The sequence below is a fragment of the Ambystoma mexicanum genome, chromosome 6q (genome assembly GCF_040938575.1).
Source record: "Ambystoma mexicanum isolate Mex_15411 chromosome 6q, UKY_AmexF1_1, whole genome shotgun sequence".
NCBI classification, from domain to species: domain Eukaryota; kingdom Metazoa; phylum Chordata; class Amphibia; order Caudata; family Ambystomatidae; genus Ambystoma; species Ambystoma mexicanum.
In genome coordinates, this window is record NC_090937.1 from 41,691,311 (window position 1) to 41,707,795 (window position 16,485).

Genomic DNA, 16,485 nt, shown 5'->3' on the forward strand with positions numbered 1-16,485 from the left:
TCAGTAGCCTGATCTGCATTGCCTGCTCTCCACTAGCACAGAGCGGGTTCATAGGTGCCCAGTCGACAGCTGCCATGACAGACCAGTCTTTACAGTGCAGGGGTGACATTTAAGACATACATCCCTGTACCAAACCCCTATATTTCGGAGTTTACTGTCCTGGTACCTCAGTTATGTATGGTGGATGGTTTTCCTCATAATTATTACAGCCACTGCAGTTTGATATTGCGTTGGCCCTGTGAGCCCAGCTCGGCTATGAAGGTGTGTATTGTCCCCAGGCAAGCTGCTGCTAGCAAGTCCGTATTGTCTTTGCTACTGCTAGCAAGTCCGTAGCCTTGGGAATTGACCCTCTTTGTCCCTTTGTGAAGGCAAGTAGTACCCTCCCCAGCGAGACAGCCACTCCACAGGAAGCTGTCTTAGAAACAGGAATCAATGGAGCGCACCCGTTTACAGCAGGACTTCACAACAAGGCCTTTAATTCTATTGAGAAGGGAAGGGGGTGAGGTTAGTGAAGACCGGAGGAGCTCTTTACAGCTAGAGTAATGTTCAACTGTCTTGTTTCTGTGCCTATATCCCCCATCCTGTTCCTGCCACTTCCTGTAGCACAAGGCTCTTTGGATGCGACACAGTCCACTTGTTCCAAAAACAGGGGTTGGTGTCAAGATGTGCTCCCCGGGAATCCCGAATACCTGTGTCTTGATCTTCTGTGAGCCAGGTTGCCCTCAGCTCCACTACTCCACGGTCCTTATGTGGTATGGTCTGAAGCCCACACCGACCCCTGGTCTGAGGATGGAGACTGAGCCAGAAGTCGGGAGTCCTTTCTCAGCACCACAGGAAGGACCGCCCACGAAATTAATGTGGTGCCAGAACAGTGCAAGCACTGGAGTAGGTGCCCCAGTAAGGTACAGGGTAAGGAAGCAGAAGGAGGCCAGAAAGGAGGAGCAGAGCCAGACCCATAGAGAAGAGCCAAGCGGAGTAACGGGCAGGCTGGCAAACGGGGTGACGGAGAACAAGCTACAGATAACAAGGGAACAGGCAATGGAGCATCAGTAATCCACAAGCAGGGAAAGTTGTGATGCGTGGATTGCAGAGTGTACTTTCCTTCTATTTGTTTTTGGCTAAAAACGAGGCTTGGCAGCTTCCCCTTGGCTGCCATGGCAACCGCAACAAACAAAATGAACAGCGCATGCGTGGAAATCGGCTACTGGGCTCCCGCGCATGCGTGAAGTGTGCAAGATGGCAGCACGCATGAAACTAAGCCGGGGAGGAGTCGCGGTCGCCATGGACCCCGAGGGAGATGGTCCATATGTGCCAAGGTACTCCAAGTCAGGCGAGTTCCGGACTGTAAGGCGGGTGGCGCTGTGACAATTGGACCCTGAGAGCAGGCCAGCTTTAGGTCAATCACCTGGGGGCCTTTACCTTCAAAATAACAGGTCTCCTACTCCTTCTTAGATTCACTTTAGAACAAATGTCCAAGAATAATTTTGTTGGACCTCTGTTGGGAGAGTTGACTTTCCAGAGCCCTCCACAAGTGAGGTGAAGACTGAGTGTGCAAGGCAGAGGCAAGCTCTATTCCATACTCAAACCTATGGCACATTAAGGGTGAGCCTGCTGCAGGAACAAGACCTGCATCTGTCACTCACACTGCTGCCCTCAACCTAATTGTGGTAAAGGACCCCTGACAAGTGTGCACCAGTCTCCCTTACTGGGAGCTTGAGAACAAGGACTCAGCTTTACTCTGAGACCCCAGTGTGGGACTTGCAGCATCTTAAGAGGCAAGACAGCCAAGAGCTTTCTGTTTCATTGCATCAAACCATTCAAACTATCATCAGACAAGGTCCACCACATTTCGAACCAGCAGGACTTTAACACTTGTTGAGCTCTTCCAACTGCATAGTTGAACCTGTTCACTTTGCACCGCGCTAGCAAAGCGTGTCATTGCATCGGCTTGAACTACAAGCTCTTTGTTGCATCTTAACTTCCGATCGTCGTTGCCAGTCATACTGACCCCGGTGGATCCTTGAGCACTGACCATCGGTCGCCACATCAAACCAAACCTGCGTGTCCAGTCGCCAGCATCTTCGCTGTCTACACCACCATCAAACCAACCCCAGTGGCCCTCATGATCCTCAGTCCCCTCGAGTGCTTCACTGGCTCTGAGGGTATTCACCAGAGTCGATGCTGTTGTGGTATTCAATTGCGGCTGACAGGTATAGAGTTCTTCCCCACCTTGGGAGGGGGTGTTCCGTGCTGTAACAGGCCATGGGGCTGACCCGCCTTCTCTATTTCTGGCTGAACATCAATATGTTAAATCAGACCTTTATCATGCAGCTGCAGTTCACAGGAGCCGTGCTGGACAAACACGAATGAAGGCTTTATCACCGTACGAGAGGTTTCAGGCAGATATTAAAAAGGTTTGTCATGCTCTCAGCTCATATGTTTCCTGGGGCTGCTAGACCAAATGTCCTCCTTTGTTTCACATCAGAAGGCTCCAGTGGGCATGCTGGTTCAGTTGGAACCAGATTATTGGGTAGTTGTAGGATAAGTTACTGGTGATCACTGGCTACAGTTGCTGGTACAGTGGGGAGAATCTTCAGGTGGGCGAGCCATTTGTACGCTAGGTTTTCCAGCACATGCAGTCATGTATGCTTCCATGAAGGCTTGTGGTGGCGGGGGGTGGCCTTACCTAGACAACCTTCGTTGTATGGTAGAACTGGTCAGAGAGGAGGTAAGGCTCCACATCAGTGTTTTAGGGATGTGAGCAGGTTGCACCCCCCGCTTCTCAATCATGGATGCTGGGGAAGAGTGGGATTGTCTTGATCAGAACACCACTATGATGCTTTGTGTGACAGTGGGCTTCCTCCAGCTGTGCAGGGAGGCCCGGCCTCTGTAGTTGATTATAAGGAACATCTAGGTCCAGGCCTTACATCTGGCTGGAAAGAGCAATGTAAGGTTTGATGCTCTCAGCAGGAGATGGTCAGTGCTACACGACTGGTCTCCGGTCCAGTTAGGAGTGGGTCATATCTTCCACAACCACTGGTGGACTTGTTCGTGACCAATGTCGAGAAATAATGCCCACTGTTCTATTCCAGGGAAGTGCCCAGGGGGGCGGGGGGGTGTGCTGAATGATGCCCTACAGGGGTCCCTTGTACTTTCACAAAAATGTACACACATTCTTGCAGATGGTCCATGAGGAGGCTCGGGCAGTAAACATGACAATAGTGGATCTAAGGTGGCCAGTTATGGGGACCATGATAATCTAAATGGCAGGGTGTGTTGGAGGATCCCAGTCGTTCAGTGCCTGCTTTTTACTCTAAAACCTGGCAGGGTCAACCAATTTCAGATGGCCTTTAGCTAGAGGTTTGACCCCTGAGTACTGGAGGTTCCAGTGTCCTGGTTGGCCTGAGGAGCTACTGGACCTTGGGGTGGATGCCAGGAGTAGAAAGACACAGAAGCTTTACTCGTACAGGTTGTTGCGCTTCTGTAGATGGTGCGATCCGCAGGCAATCAACCTTTTCTCTGCTTCAGTAGGAAGATTGTTGGAATGCTTTTGTTGTTGTTGGTGAGGGAGGGCTTCCAGGTATCCAACTTCAGGCAATGCCTCACCTTGCTATCCATCCTCCTGTAGAACATGAGCAGCATTATTTCACTGGAAGACCAATTGTAATACAATTCCAGAAAGGATCAGTGTTTTGCTATCTGCCAGTACCAATAATCCAGCCATTGAGGGACCTAAACTTAATATTGGCACTGCTGATGGCCCCACCTTTTGAGCCCATGCATAGCTGTGATTTCAAACACCTTACTGTAAAGACTTTTTTTTTTTGAAGGGCTGTAATGTCGGACAGGCAGAGCGCACCGTCTCCAGGCGGATCTGTAAGCAAAGAGGTGGGGTTGGCTTATTAGGTGAAGAGGACATAGAAAAGTGAGAGGTGGTGGCCGGTTGGCAGCTTCAGTTCGGTGCTCACCGTGAGCTGAACTTGGGTGTCAATATAGTATCGAAGCGAGTCCTTGTGTGCTGTTGTAATTTGTGTTGATTGTTGTTGTGGTGTGGTGAAGTGCGTGCGGTTTGCTGTGAGAGAAGTGGTTATATGGGTTTTTGTGTGAGTTAAATATGCAGAAATTTGAGGTTTTGGTTAGTGGGTTATAGGTCTCTTAATCCTTGTAGTTTTCTTTTATGTATCCGGTTGTCATACTGGGTAGGTATATTCTTTCTTTCTTTCTTTCTTTCTTTCTTTCTTTCTTTCTTTCTTTCTTTCTTTCTTTCTTTCTTTCTTTCTTTCTTTCTTTCTTTCTTTCTTTCTTTCTTTCTTTCTTTCTTTCTTTCTTTCTTTCTTTCTTTCTTTCTTTCTTTCTTTCTTTCTTTCTTTCTTTCTTTCTTTCTTTCTTTCTTTCTTTCTTTCTTTCTTTCTTTCTTTCTTTCTTTCTTTCTTTCTTTCTTTCTTTCTTTCTTTCTTTCTTTCTTTCTTTCTTTCTTTCTTTCTTTCTTTCTTTCTTTCTTTCTTTCTTTCTTTCTTTCTTTCTTTCTTTCTTTCTTTCTTTCCTGACTGTCTAGTTTCTAGGGCGATGGTGTGGCTGGTATCCAGCTAAATTATTTGAGCTTAGTGCACCCGGTTGGGCAAGCATTATCCCTTAGTTTGATAGTGGTGTTATATTGTCATTCCCCTGCTCCTTGCTATCTATTTATTACTATCTATTTACTGTTGGTGGTCAATTGGGTAGGTATATTATTTGTCTTCCCTTTCCGGACTGTCTAGTTTCTAGGGCAATGGCGAGGCTGGTGCCCAGCTAAGTTATTGACCTTAATACACCCTGGTGGTCGAGCAATATCCCTACTTAGGTATTGGTGTTATATTATCATTCCCACTCTTTCCTATCTATTTACTGTCTGTGGTCCATTGCTGCCTGTGATTACAATTGGGCCTGCCTGTGATTACAATTAGGCCAAGGTATTAATTCTAGGTCATACATTGCCTTCCTTCCCAATGGATCTGTGGATGTTTTTTGGTATGATTCTAGATGGTCTATCGTCAGTTAACTGGATATGTTCTAGCATTGCCTTACTTCTATTAAGGGTCAAAGACTTAGGGGATAGGTTCCTCTCTCAGCCTAGTTCTGCTGTGCGCCAGGATTTGAGGAGTTTCGTGAATTGTAGGTGATCTCTTGTGTTCCGTATGTTCTTTGGTAGTTTGTTCCAGGTTTTTGGTGCGAGAAAGATTATCCTCCAAGTTTTGATGTACGATTTGGGTTCCAAACGCAGGTCGCTACTGGTTCTGAGGGGCCTTGTATTGTGATGTACGTTTATTTTTTTTCTTAGGAACTCTGCGACTTGGTTGTGGACTGCTGTATGTGTTATACACATTAATTTGAACTTGATCTGCTGTTTGATGGGTAGCCTGTGTAGCTTTTTCAGCGCTGGTGCGATGTCTTCTCTTCGAGGTAGTTTAAGGAGCAGTCTGGCAGCTGCATTTTGTATGCATTGGAGTTTATTTAGGAGTCGTTAAGGCATGCCTAGATATAAGCTATTGGCGTAGTCTAATCTGGACGTGAGAGCAATGACGGTAGTGGTTTTGCTGGTGAATGAGTGGAATGGCAGGATCCTTTAGCCGCTCGCAGGAGAAAGAAGCACTTCTTGATTAGGGTGTTTACTTGTGGCTCTAGAGTGAGTTCATTGCCCATCAGGACTCCAAGGTTTTTTATAATCGATGGGGCTGGGGTTTCACAAACTTCTGTTGGCCATGGGATGTAGAGGTTGTCTTCTCCGTTTTTTGTGATGATCATTATTTCTGTTTTGCCTGGGTTGAGTTTGAGGTAGTTTGGGTTCATCCATTGTACATTTCACGAAGGCCGTTACCTAGCATTGAATTTTCGTCTTGTGAGTCTTGTATTTTATAGACTGTGTGTCGTCAGCGTAGTTGTAACAGGTGAGGCCATGTATTCCGATGGATTTAATTAGTGTTGAAAAGCAGTGGCGAGAAGGATGATCCTTGGGCTTGATTTGAAGGTTCCATATTGTTTCTGTTCTGGCCATTGTCGGTGATTCCGAATTCTTCCAGTCTCATGATGAGGCTGTCGTGGTTAACTGTGTCGAATGTTGCGTAGAGGTCTAAACGTATCAGGGCAGTGCTGTTGTTTGAGTCTGCGTTTGCCTTTAGATCATCCCAGATTTAGATAAGTACTGTTTCTGCTCCTCTGATCGGTCTGAAGCCTACTTGTGGCTGGCTTAATAGGTGGTGTTCTATAGATGTGTTTCCAGGAGTTTAGCTGGGTAGGGGATGTTGGAGAAGGGTCTGTAATTGGAGAGGTCCTCTACGTTTCCTGCTGTATCCCTGAGGAGTGGTACGATGTAAGCTGATTTGAAGGATTGTGGCACTGTCCCTGTTGCGATCGATTGGTTGAGGATATTCCTGTAATATTCTATTGGTGTTCCTTGTGAGAGGATTGATTTGTAGATGTCGGGGATGGGGGGGGGCAGGGATCTGTGGGAAGCCTGATTTGTTGCTTTGATTTCAGTTTGACAAAAGTCTCCACTGATATGAGCAGGAAGTTTCAGAGTTTGTTCCGGTGTTCCTTGCATCAGTGGGTGTCTTCAGTGTTGGTTGCATGGTCTTTTTTGTATGGTCTGTTGGATGGTCATGATTTTATTTTTTAAATGGTCTGCAAGGTTACTCGATAGTTTCTTCAGTGGTATTGGAGCTTGCGTTTTTTTATTTAGTTTATGATTTTAAATAGCTCTTTTTGGGTGTTTGCTGCTTTGAGGATTCTCTTGTAGTATTCCCTTTTTGCATGACGGGTATGTAAGAAGTTTGAATTTTTTTCTGCAGTCTTTATTGATCCTCCATTCTAGTTTCCTTTTTTTCCTTTTCATGGTGCCTATTAGTGGGGTGAACCATTTTGCTGTTTCTCTTTTGCGGGATGGATTGAAAGGTTTTTCTTTGGAGATCTCATCAGTTGCTGTGGTGATCCAGTTGTGAAGTATATCTATTTTAGTGTCTAGGTCAGCTTCATCCATAGTTGTTGCTTGTGGTTTGGTGATCTCCAGTAGTTCCGTAAAGTTGGAGTGTTTTATGGTTCTCATGTTTCTTTTCATGATGATCGGTAGCTTTTCCTGTTTTTTGGTTATTGGGGATGGCAGTGTGATTATGAAGGGAATGATGAGGTGGTCGCTCCAGAGGATCTGAATCGGTGGCGCAGTGGTAGTTTGTTTTCTGTTGGCGAAGATTGCTTCTAGTGTATGTCCTGCCGTGTGGGTTGCTCCTTTGACCAGCTGATGTAGCTTTATTGTTAGTTGGCTTGTAAGAGATTTTTGTGAGGTTGTGGTTTCTTCATCAAACCAGATGTTGAATTCTCTGTGGATAATCAGGTGGTTATGCTCAACAGCCAGGTTGGTGATTGCTACTATGAAGGTGTCTACAAAGGCTGCATCATACTTTGGTGGTCTGTATACCAATATGAATTTAAGGTTTGTTCTGGGATTTGTTGATAGACGTATAATTAGGGCTTCGTATTTATTGATGTTTGATGTTTAATGGGTCGTCTGCTTTTATTTCCAAGTGGTCCTTGTGGATTGCCAGTTTTGATTTGCGGATGTTCAGTTTTAATGTACACTCTGATTGGTTGAGGCTTTTTGAAGGCGGCTTCGTTGGTGAATCGGTCTGTGAGATTGATAATTGGGTTGCTGACTTCTATTGCTTCGTTATCTCTTAGCATTTGGTGTGGGTATCGATAGTGCTCTTCTGTTCTCGTGATGTAGGAAGTAAGGGGGTTGGAGTCATCCCATTCTCTTCTTGGGTCCACTCTTCTGTTCCATTCGGGGGGATTTTTTATCCGTCTGGAAATGTCAGTGTTGTTGTATCTAGGTTCTTTGGTTGGTGCGAGGTACAGTGTAAGATATCAGGATTTTTCTGTTACAATGTTTGTACTGGCTCTAGTATTGTTTGGTAGGGTGTGTTCTGTATTGAAGGCGTCTTCTGCTGGGGGTGATTGAGCTTGTGCATCTGTATTATTTGTACTGTGTTCCTTTTCTCTTTGTCGGCGTCCAATTCTGTGTCTCAGCATTTTGGGTCCCTGGAAGGGGGGGATGGTCTGGGTGTTGGGTTTATACGGGCAGTAGTCCAACTGTTGTTCCTTGTGCCAAGCTAATGTTGCTTTTAATCCTCTTGTTGCGTCTGGAAGTTTTGGAGGGTGTGTCTTTGTTCAGTCGGTTGGGTAGGGGTGTTTCTCTTGTAACGGGAGGGCTGTCCTGGGAGTATTGTACGTGGCAGGGTGGTGCGGCTAGTTATGGACTATGGGTGCAGTAAATTAGGGTGGGGATTATGGTAGGTATTGGCTTTGTTGGTTACTGGCTGTTAAGGGGTGTCGGGTTCTTAGGATTCATTATGACAGGAACTGATAATATCCAGGTGGGTGGGAAGCAACAGGTGGAGAGCCTAGGTTTTGCAGGTGGTTTACAATGAGTTGTACTCTTGGGTGTAGAATTTCGGATGTCCGAAGGGATGTAGCTTTCAGCAGAAGCCAAGCGATGATTGAGCAGCTCAATTCCTGATCCCTGGACCGCAGCAGGTGGGGTCCAGGTTCTGCAAATGCAAGCAGTGGTCAGGATTGGGACACCTAGCTATCGGGAGAGGGTTTTAGGTCTCGCAGAAGGCAGGCGGTGATAAAGTATCAGGTTAGGGACACCTAGGTTACGGGGGGAAGTTTAATTTGGGAGAGGTAGGTGGTAATTAACGCCCAATTTTAAGGCATCTAGATATCGGGCGGAAGGTCCAGGCCTCCGAGTGTCAGGCAGCAATTGAACACTTAGACTGGAACACCTAGACAGCAATTGTGCACCTGGAATGGAGCACCCAGACAGGCTTCGGCCTCAGTGTAGCAGGACTAACATTATAGGCTAAGGGTGGGAAGACCTAGAGTTGGCTCTCGTGTACATAGGTGGAGAGTTTCAGGTTTCACAATGCAGTTCAGGCACAGGGGAGTACACCTAGGTATAGTCTGGTACAGGAGAACACACCAAGATGCGAGTTGTGCGTGGTTGGGGATGCTAGGTTCTATAATGCAGATTGGTACAGGTGGGGACACCCAGACTTGTGAATTCTGTATTGAGATGGAGGGGTCTAGTTTTCACTGTGCAGTTTAGTGCAGGAGAACACACTGAGATTTGAGAGTCCTGTATATCTGGAGAGGGGCCCTAGCTTTCGCTATGTAGTTTGGTACAGGAGAACACAGATTTAAGATGCTTGTACAGTGGGATAGAGCCCTGAGCTTTACAGTATAATTTGCTATGGGGATGCACCTAGAATGGGGTCCTGTATAGTGGGAGAGAGGCCTACATTTCAAATGCAGTTTCAAGTACAGGGGAGCACACTTAGAAAGGGTCCTGTATAATGGGAGAGAGGCTTAAGCTTCACAGTGCAGTTTGGTATAGGAGAACACACTGAGATTTGAGAGTGCTGTATAGTGGGAGAGATGCCTAAGCTTCACAATGCAGTTTGGTACAGGACGTTTCGTATGAAGGTGTCTGTATACGTTGTAGATAGAAAATTGTTCCTACCTTATCTGTTGATGCTGGTTGACTGCAGCCTATTCCGTGTGGGTTTTTCAGGGTGCTGTGGCCTGTTGCAACTGCTGGTTTCGGTGGGGGTGACTTTGCAGCCTGTGCTAGTTGGCTGTAGTTGTGGGCTGTGTAGGTTACCCTTGGGCTTGGGGTGTAGGGCTGGCTAGGTGGAAGGTGCGCTTATTACATGGATGTTCCACAGGAGTAGGGAAAGTAGCGGTTAGGGTTTTGTGTGTTAGTGGCTGGCCCCTGGCCTTCCCTGCTGACACCTGTAGACACTGTCTAGAGCCGCTGCTACAGTACTGCCCTTTGCCTTGGGCCCTTAGCAGCAGGGCTGCCCTAAGAGGTAGTGTTAAAAGGGAGGGAGGACCATTCTGGAGAGGGGGCATGAGGGAGGAGGGACCAGGCTGGGCTAAGGAGAAGGGGAAGGGAAATCCATGTGCGCAGAAGCGCTGTTTTATTTTAAAATGCACACAATGCCAAATCAATACAATGGGGCCCAACTCACTGCCTCTTACCTTGATGGATCGTCCTGACTGTCAGGAGGGGGACCGCGTAGAGGTGGGGCATATGAGGGGAGGAAGGACCAATCGGGGGACGGGACGTGAGGGAGGAGGGACCAGGCTGGGTTACGGAGCAGGGGAAGGGAAATCCACGTGCGCAGGAGCATGGGTGCTTATGATCCTCACTTTCTGTAGATGTGAACACGTTCTACAGAATCCAAAAACCTCAGCAATTTAATGGTCCCCGAAATCCTGTCTGACATGGGATTTTGAAACCCATGAAAGAGTTGACCGAAACCTCTTGCATGACTTGAGACTTGAAAACACGCAAGAGTTGCCAGAATGAGATTCATAGCCTACTTAAGGCGTCTCCTATTTTGCGCATTTGGTAGTAGTTTGTTTGGAGTCTGCAGAGAGTTGCTACTCCATTTTTACTACAGCTCCAAAACGACACATGTACCAGAAGAGAAAAGGACGACTTAAGAAATGCTTCTCTGATCTGTCTGCTTGTTTTTTTCCCATTTCTGCTCCATTCTTCTTGGCATCCGTCTTCACACTGTTCTTTTCTGCACCAGAAAATTGATAGAATGAACAAGGGAAATTAGGCAAAGGAATACAATCCTTCATTCAATACGATCACACCTCTAAGAGGAAAGGAAGGATTACATCAAAGCTTTAGTGAAGTAACTATTGCCTCCTTGTTAAGGTAATTTAAAGTACCGTTTGATGCAAAGCGTATCTGAAACTCTTGCCCAAGACTGGATTAACCATTCTCTTTCTAGGGGCCTCCATGTCTGGAGACAACTTCGTGAGGGAACATTGAGACCAGGCTATTTAACATTATTGCTCATTTCTTACATAGGAAAACTTGAGAAGAAGAAAAAGGCAAAAGCCTATACAGAAGAGGCTTAACCTACCTATCTCCACTACCCCTTCCCTAGCTGGGCTCCAGGTTGGACATCTACATTTTAGCCACTTGAGAATCTCCAAGAGCTGCCTAATTAAGGGCAACGCTGCCAGCTTTCAGCCAAGCTCCATGGTCTTTCCAGAAGCCAACCTGGTGGTACCTTGTGACAGAATGTTTGTTCCAGAAGTTGTTTCTTCTAGTGCCATGGAAGCTTTGGGTGTGAAAAATGCCAGGAAGGCAGATGTTCCAGCACTAGATAATGAAGTGTTGGGGCTACGGCAGGGGAGTTGAGACCTTCCGATTTATGTTGCAAATATAAACCAGTTAAAGATTGAAACCAACTGTCCAGACAAGAAGAGGAAATATTTATTTTACAGAGGATTAATTCCTCAGCCAAAAGATGTTGCAGCACAAGAGGTATAAATGAGATGATCCTAAGGAAAAAGGGAATACAAAATTAAAAAAAAACATAAATGATATTGGTTCAAAAGGCTTCTTACCTCATTTCAATTGGCGAGGGGCTTATACGGGGATTCTTTCATTGCGACTCCCATGATCAATATACACTAGCTCCATGGACAGTTTTTTGTTTGTTTCCTTCCTGTTCATTTTTATTGTATATAAATTGTTCTTTAAATATAGGTAGCTTTGTGACAGTCGACTCGCAGCTCATTTATATTAATGAATAGCTCTGCTCATCCATGTTCATGAACATACATTGAGCCAGCTTCTGTAGCCTCTTATCAACGCTGCTGTGCGTTAAGACACACATCATTGGTGAGCGACTGAATTGTGGGGTACAAATAATTGACTCTTTAAATAAACACATGCATGGCTGCTCTGATCAATATCATTTGCATTAGTTTTCAGCCAATTTCTTTCAGGTAACTTTCTGCACTATTTAGTACTCTGGTTATGGTCCATTGGATCGTTTATCCTATATTTTACTAAAATCCTAACTTTTAGAGTTCTTCTGGTCTTAACTTGAAACAACAAGCTATTGCAAATTTAAAACAGTAACCCAACATTTTAGAATCGCCATATTTACCTTGCCTAATGGTTCTCCACATATGGGCGATCGTGTACTGTTTGCAGTCTTTTGGAAAGTGTGTTCGAATGTGTCCAGGAGGAGAATATTGAAGAGGCATGTTAACAATGCTTGTAATGTTTCTTCATGTCAACATGAATAGCATGCTCTTAAATTCGTGCGCCCGTCCCTTTTTCCTTGTGGACTGCAATGGTTGCCCTTACCACAGTGCTTCCTGTTTTAGTGCACCTTCCCTGCTAACACCTTCCTGCAAATGAAATCAGAGTTCAATTAGCACTTTGCACTAATTGAATTTATAGCTAATGACCTTGAGAAAATGTGAGATGTGGCTTCTAAACGAGTCCTGTAGTGGCATATGCCATTATTTAATACCAGTTACCTTTAATCTCCAACCTTAAAAAGCCTTGTACCCCCAAGCTTAATCAGGGGTCTGAAACCTGCTATCACCCACTGCTAGATAGGGCTGATGGAAGTTGGAGTCCAAAAAATATAGAGAGCCAAAGCTTGCACATACTGTCTCCTTCTTTTGAAGGAACCTGTAGCAAACCTTTTGAGCCACTCAGCCAACACAAACTTAGCCCTCACTTGAGTGTTCTATACCTGTCCAATGACTTGGCACAAGATCGCCCCTTACTGCCTGCCCTCTGCAGTGTTTAATCTAGGCCTCTGTTGCACTGAGTTTGATTTGATTTGCCCAAGTAGTTTGTTCTGAGATAGGAATGTACCATACTCTATATTTAATTTTTATAATGCACAACATGCCTCAGTACGCAAAACTGATAACTGTATTGTTTGAATGTGCTACTGCAGTATTTGCCCCTGTGCATGAAAGCACCACCCTGTTCTTCTCTCCCCCTCCCCCACGAGTGAGCCTAACCTGTACAAATGAAATTCCAAAAAAATCAGGAGTAGCAGAAATTGTAATTTAATAATCTTGTTGCATACTATTTTTTTTTAAGTGATATGTCTGATATACATGGCTCTTATTGTCACAAATCCTGAATGTGAGCTCCCACTGGAATAGTCATGGAGTCCCCCAATCTCTGGCATTGCCATGCTATTGTGGAATAGTTAGCTGACTGCAGACTGGCAAAGGGAGCATCTAGTAGCCTGTCCTGGTGGACAAGCTGGCAGCTGTCTGGGAAAGGATGCATCTGATCCTCCAGTGCCTTTTTAATTATTATTCAGTGGACTGTTAATTCAACAATATTCAACCCGATAAAGGCAAAGGGCCCAATGCATTGTTCAGAAATTACTTGGCATTTCTAGCTGAGGCATGGGGGAATCCATCTAGCTGCCAGCTGTCGAAGAGCTATGAATCTGAACTGGCAGGTCGGTGAACTACCTGATGTAGTTTTCCAGGTACACAGGTAGGGGCCACATTTCCCTTGTGCCTCACAGGTACTGTCCTGGAAATCATATTTTCCGTATCAGAGGCCCAAAAATACTTGAATAAGCACGCACTAAGCTGGTCTTGGACAATTGGATGTGAAGTGGCATTCAGTGCTCTGCACTGCCTATTATCTGACTGGCTCTTGACCTACACTCTATGTAAGGGTTTTATAATCCAGGTACTGGTGCCTCAGGCCTACTCCTACGTCCCAACCTCTTTCCTCCAAACTGTGTGGGCATCACAGTGCAGGGAAGGGACTGGTACAATTTTGCCTCGTAATAATTGCTTTGCCTTTAAGTTTAGAGCACACTAGGCCGTGGGCGTATCCATACCCTTCTAGCCCTGCCCACTGGTGCCTCACCTCAGTCCTCTGTTCTGCTCAGATAGAATCAGACTTTCCTTGTATAGCGCATGCATTTTGTGCTGCGCAACAGTTTTGTCATCTTTTCTTCTGCCTCTGACACCTTGCTCCCTGGTGTATGTTGGCTCCAAGCTGGTTCTCCAGGTGCTCATCCTGTGAGAAATACTTCCTGGCTTCAGACCCCCTTTGCTCCATTTAGAGTGTCTGGGGGCTGAACACTGGTGGGATTCTTGTGACTCTGACTCAGCGTTTGCTGAAGAACCGGCTGGCGCGTTGGAGGGAAATCTTTTCAAGGTCCCCGACGGAGCATCAGAAGGCCTTCACTCGACAGAAATCCAAGGAGCAGGTAAGTCATCTCTTTTCCCCCTCAGCGCAGGGACTCCATCTCTGGCCGAGAGGGGTCCTAGTGACTCTCACACCAGTGGTGTGCCTGAGGCCCCTAGAGCTACTGGTACAAATACAGAGGGGTCATTGGACTCTACCAGGCAAGTCGCTGAGGAACCGAAGTCTGAGGGGCTTCAAAGCTCTACCACCAGTTGTACACCCTAGGGGACACCTATATGCAATAAGACTACCAGGCCTGAGGACATCAGTCCACCAGAACCATGTCTGAGGTCATTCACAGGACGGGAATACTTTCAGAGGGCACAAAAGAGCCTACAGGTCTGGGCTCTTCATTTTTTTGCATGTATTTAAGTGCCCTAAACCCTGAGGCATCTAGGCGCTAATTACAGGACAAAGAAGATGCAGTATACACACTGGTAGAGCCTCTCATCACGTTACAGGGAGCTAAATCAGGAATGCCTACATAGGACATGGTGAGCACAAGTATACAGTTAGGTAAAGATGGCTTGTGCATATGCAAGGAGTTTAGCTATAGTGTCCTTGTAGGATCTGAGGATTGTCATTTGCAAGTGGCTGGGTTATGGCAGAGTTGTAGCTGAGGTGGTAAAACGGAGCAATGCAGTTCGGTATGGAGCAGTGGGGACGCTGGAGGCGTGGGATGCGATACTGAGGAAGTGAAAGGTGTGACTCAAGGTTTGTAGCCAGGGCACCGGCTACATAAGCGGAACCTCTACTTACGCTGGGATTCAAGAGGGGAGCCAATAGAGGCAATGATGAGTAGGTGGGGGTAGGGATTGCATAGCCCAATATGATCGGGTGGATTGGGCAGTCGGGACAATGTGGACGGCCAGCATAGAGACATAGATGCCGATAAGTTGCTCAATAAAGGCTGCGTTCAGAAGTCCACGGGATGAGAGTGGGGGAGGTGATTAAGTGAGCGTAATACTGAAGGCTGGTGTACGTGGTTGGTAATAGGCTTACCGGCAACAAGCGAGGAACGATCAGATGTTTGCAGCCACGGTAGGGGAGGGCCACCAGAGCCCTCCAGGATCCAGACCGGACCAGACTGGAATCTTGGTGCCCCTTATGTATGGCTAGAGGTGGGTGTTCGCCTTCTGGCTCCATTGGCAGCCGGATTTGAATGAATGTTGGTCCAATAGAATCTGCTTCCAGGCAGGATGAGGCAGGACAGGGTCAGGCAGTGGTGGCCATGATGGATTAGGCCTTGCCGGGCCCAGGAGTGCCCCTCCATGCGGTCCTGGAGCTGTGGGCTGGTGAAATGAGCCTTGCATCAGTGATGTTCATGGAAAGAGCAGGTTTCGACTCCGCGCAAACCATCTGAGTATCACAGAGAGACCTTAACCAAGTATGGCAACCAGGCTAATGGATACACCAGGGCGTACGCCCTGGGAAGATTCACAATGATCAGTAGGTTCTTCTCCCTCGGAGTGGGCCTTTCAGCCAGCCAGGCAGTCATCCACCATTAGGCTATCAGGGCTCAAGAGAACGGCCTCCATCGCTGTGGTGTACAGCAGATACATTGCTGTCTGGGTATAGGGCTGAGTCTGCGGCCTACTATACCAGACAAGGTTCTGACAGGCCTGTTGCCACTTACACTCTAGCTGCTGCACCCACTTATCCACCAACAGCCTTTGGCACTTATACTCCAACGGCTGTGTCACATAGGCATTTGCCATCTCAGGCGTCATCTGAGGAGGGGTTCTTTGACTGGTTTGTTATTGATGAAGTTCCTGTAGATGGCGGGCATAATGAAAAATGTGATCAAGGAGGTGGTTCCAGAGGCTCGACCACTAGGGCCTCAACCATATCCTCAAGGGTTGGGTCCAATGACCCCTCCTCCTCTTCCACCACCACCTCTGCAGGTGGTGGTTTTGGTTCCAGCAGCACAACCCGCTCCTACTACGCCTATTCAGTCACTTGATGCACCTCACAGTTTGGCTCCAGTGCCTGATTCTCTAGAAGTAAAGTCTCCCCACCAAGATACCGATGAGGAGGAAATGTCAGGCTCGGCAAAAGCATTTAATGACCTCATGGCTGGTCTTGCTGAATTTTTAATGGTACCCATGTCCCTCCAAGAGCAGCAAGAGACTGGGGTGTTGTCTGAGATTGTATCCCTCCGACAAACCGTACGAGTAGTCCTTTACAAAAGGATGGTTTAGCAGTGGCAAAAAAGCTGTCTCTTAAACCCCACTCCACCTTGCCTATGAACAAGCGTTTGGACATCAGGATCAGACCGTTGGAAGGTGAAACGGTGGTCTTGGCTTTGCACCCTCAGCAACATTCTTATATGGTATCGGCCGCCTCGCTGTACTCCAAGCCATCGCCTGGGTCTTCTTCCTTGACAACAGCTTGCT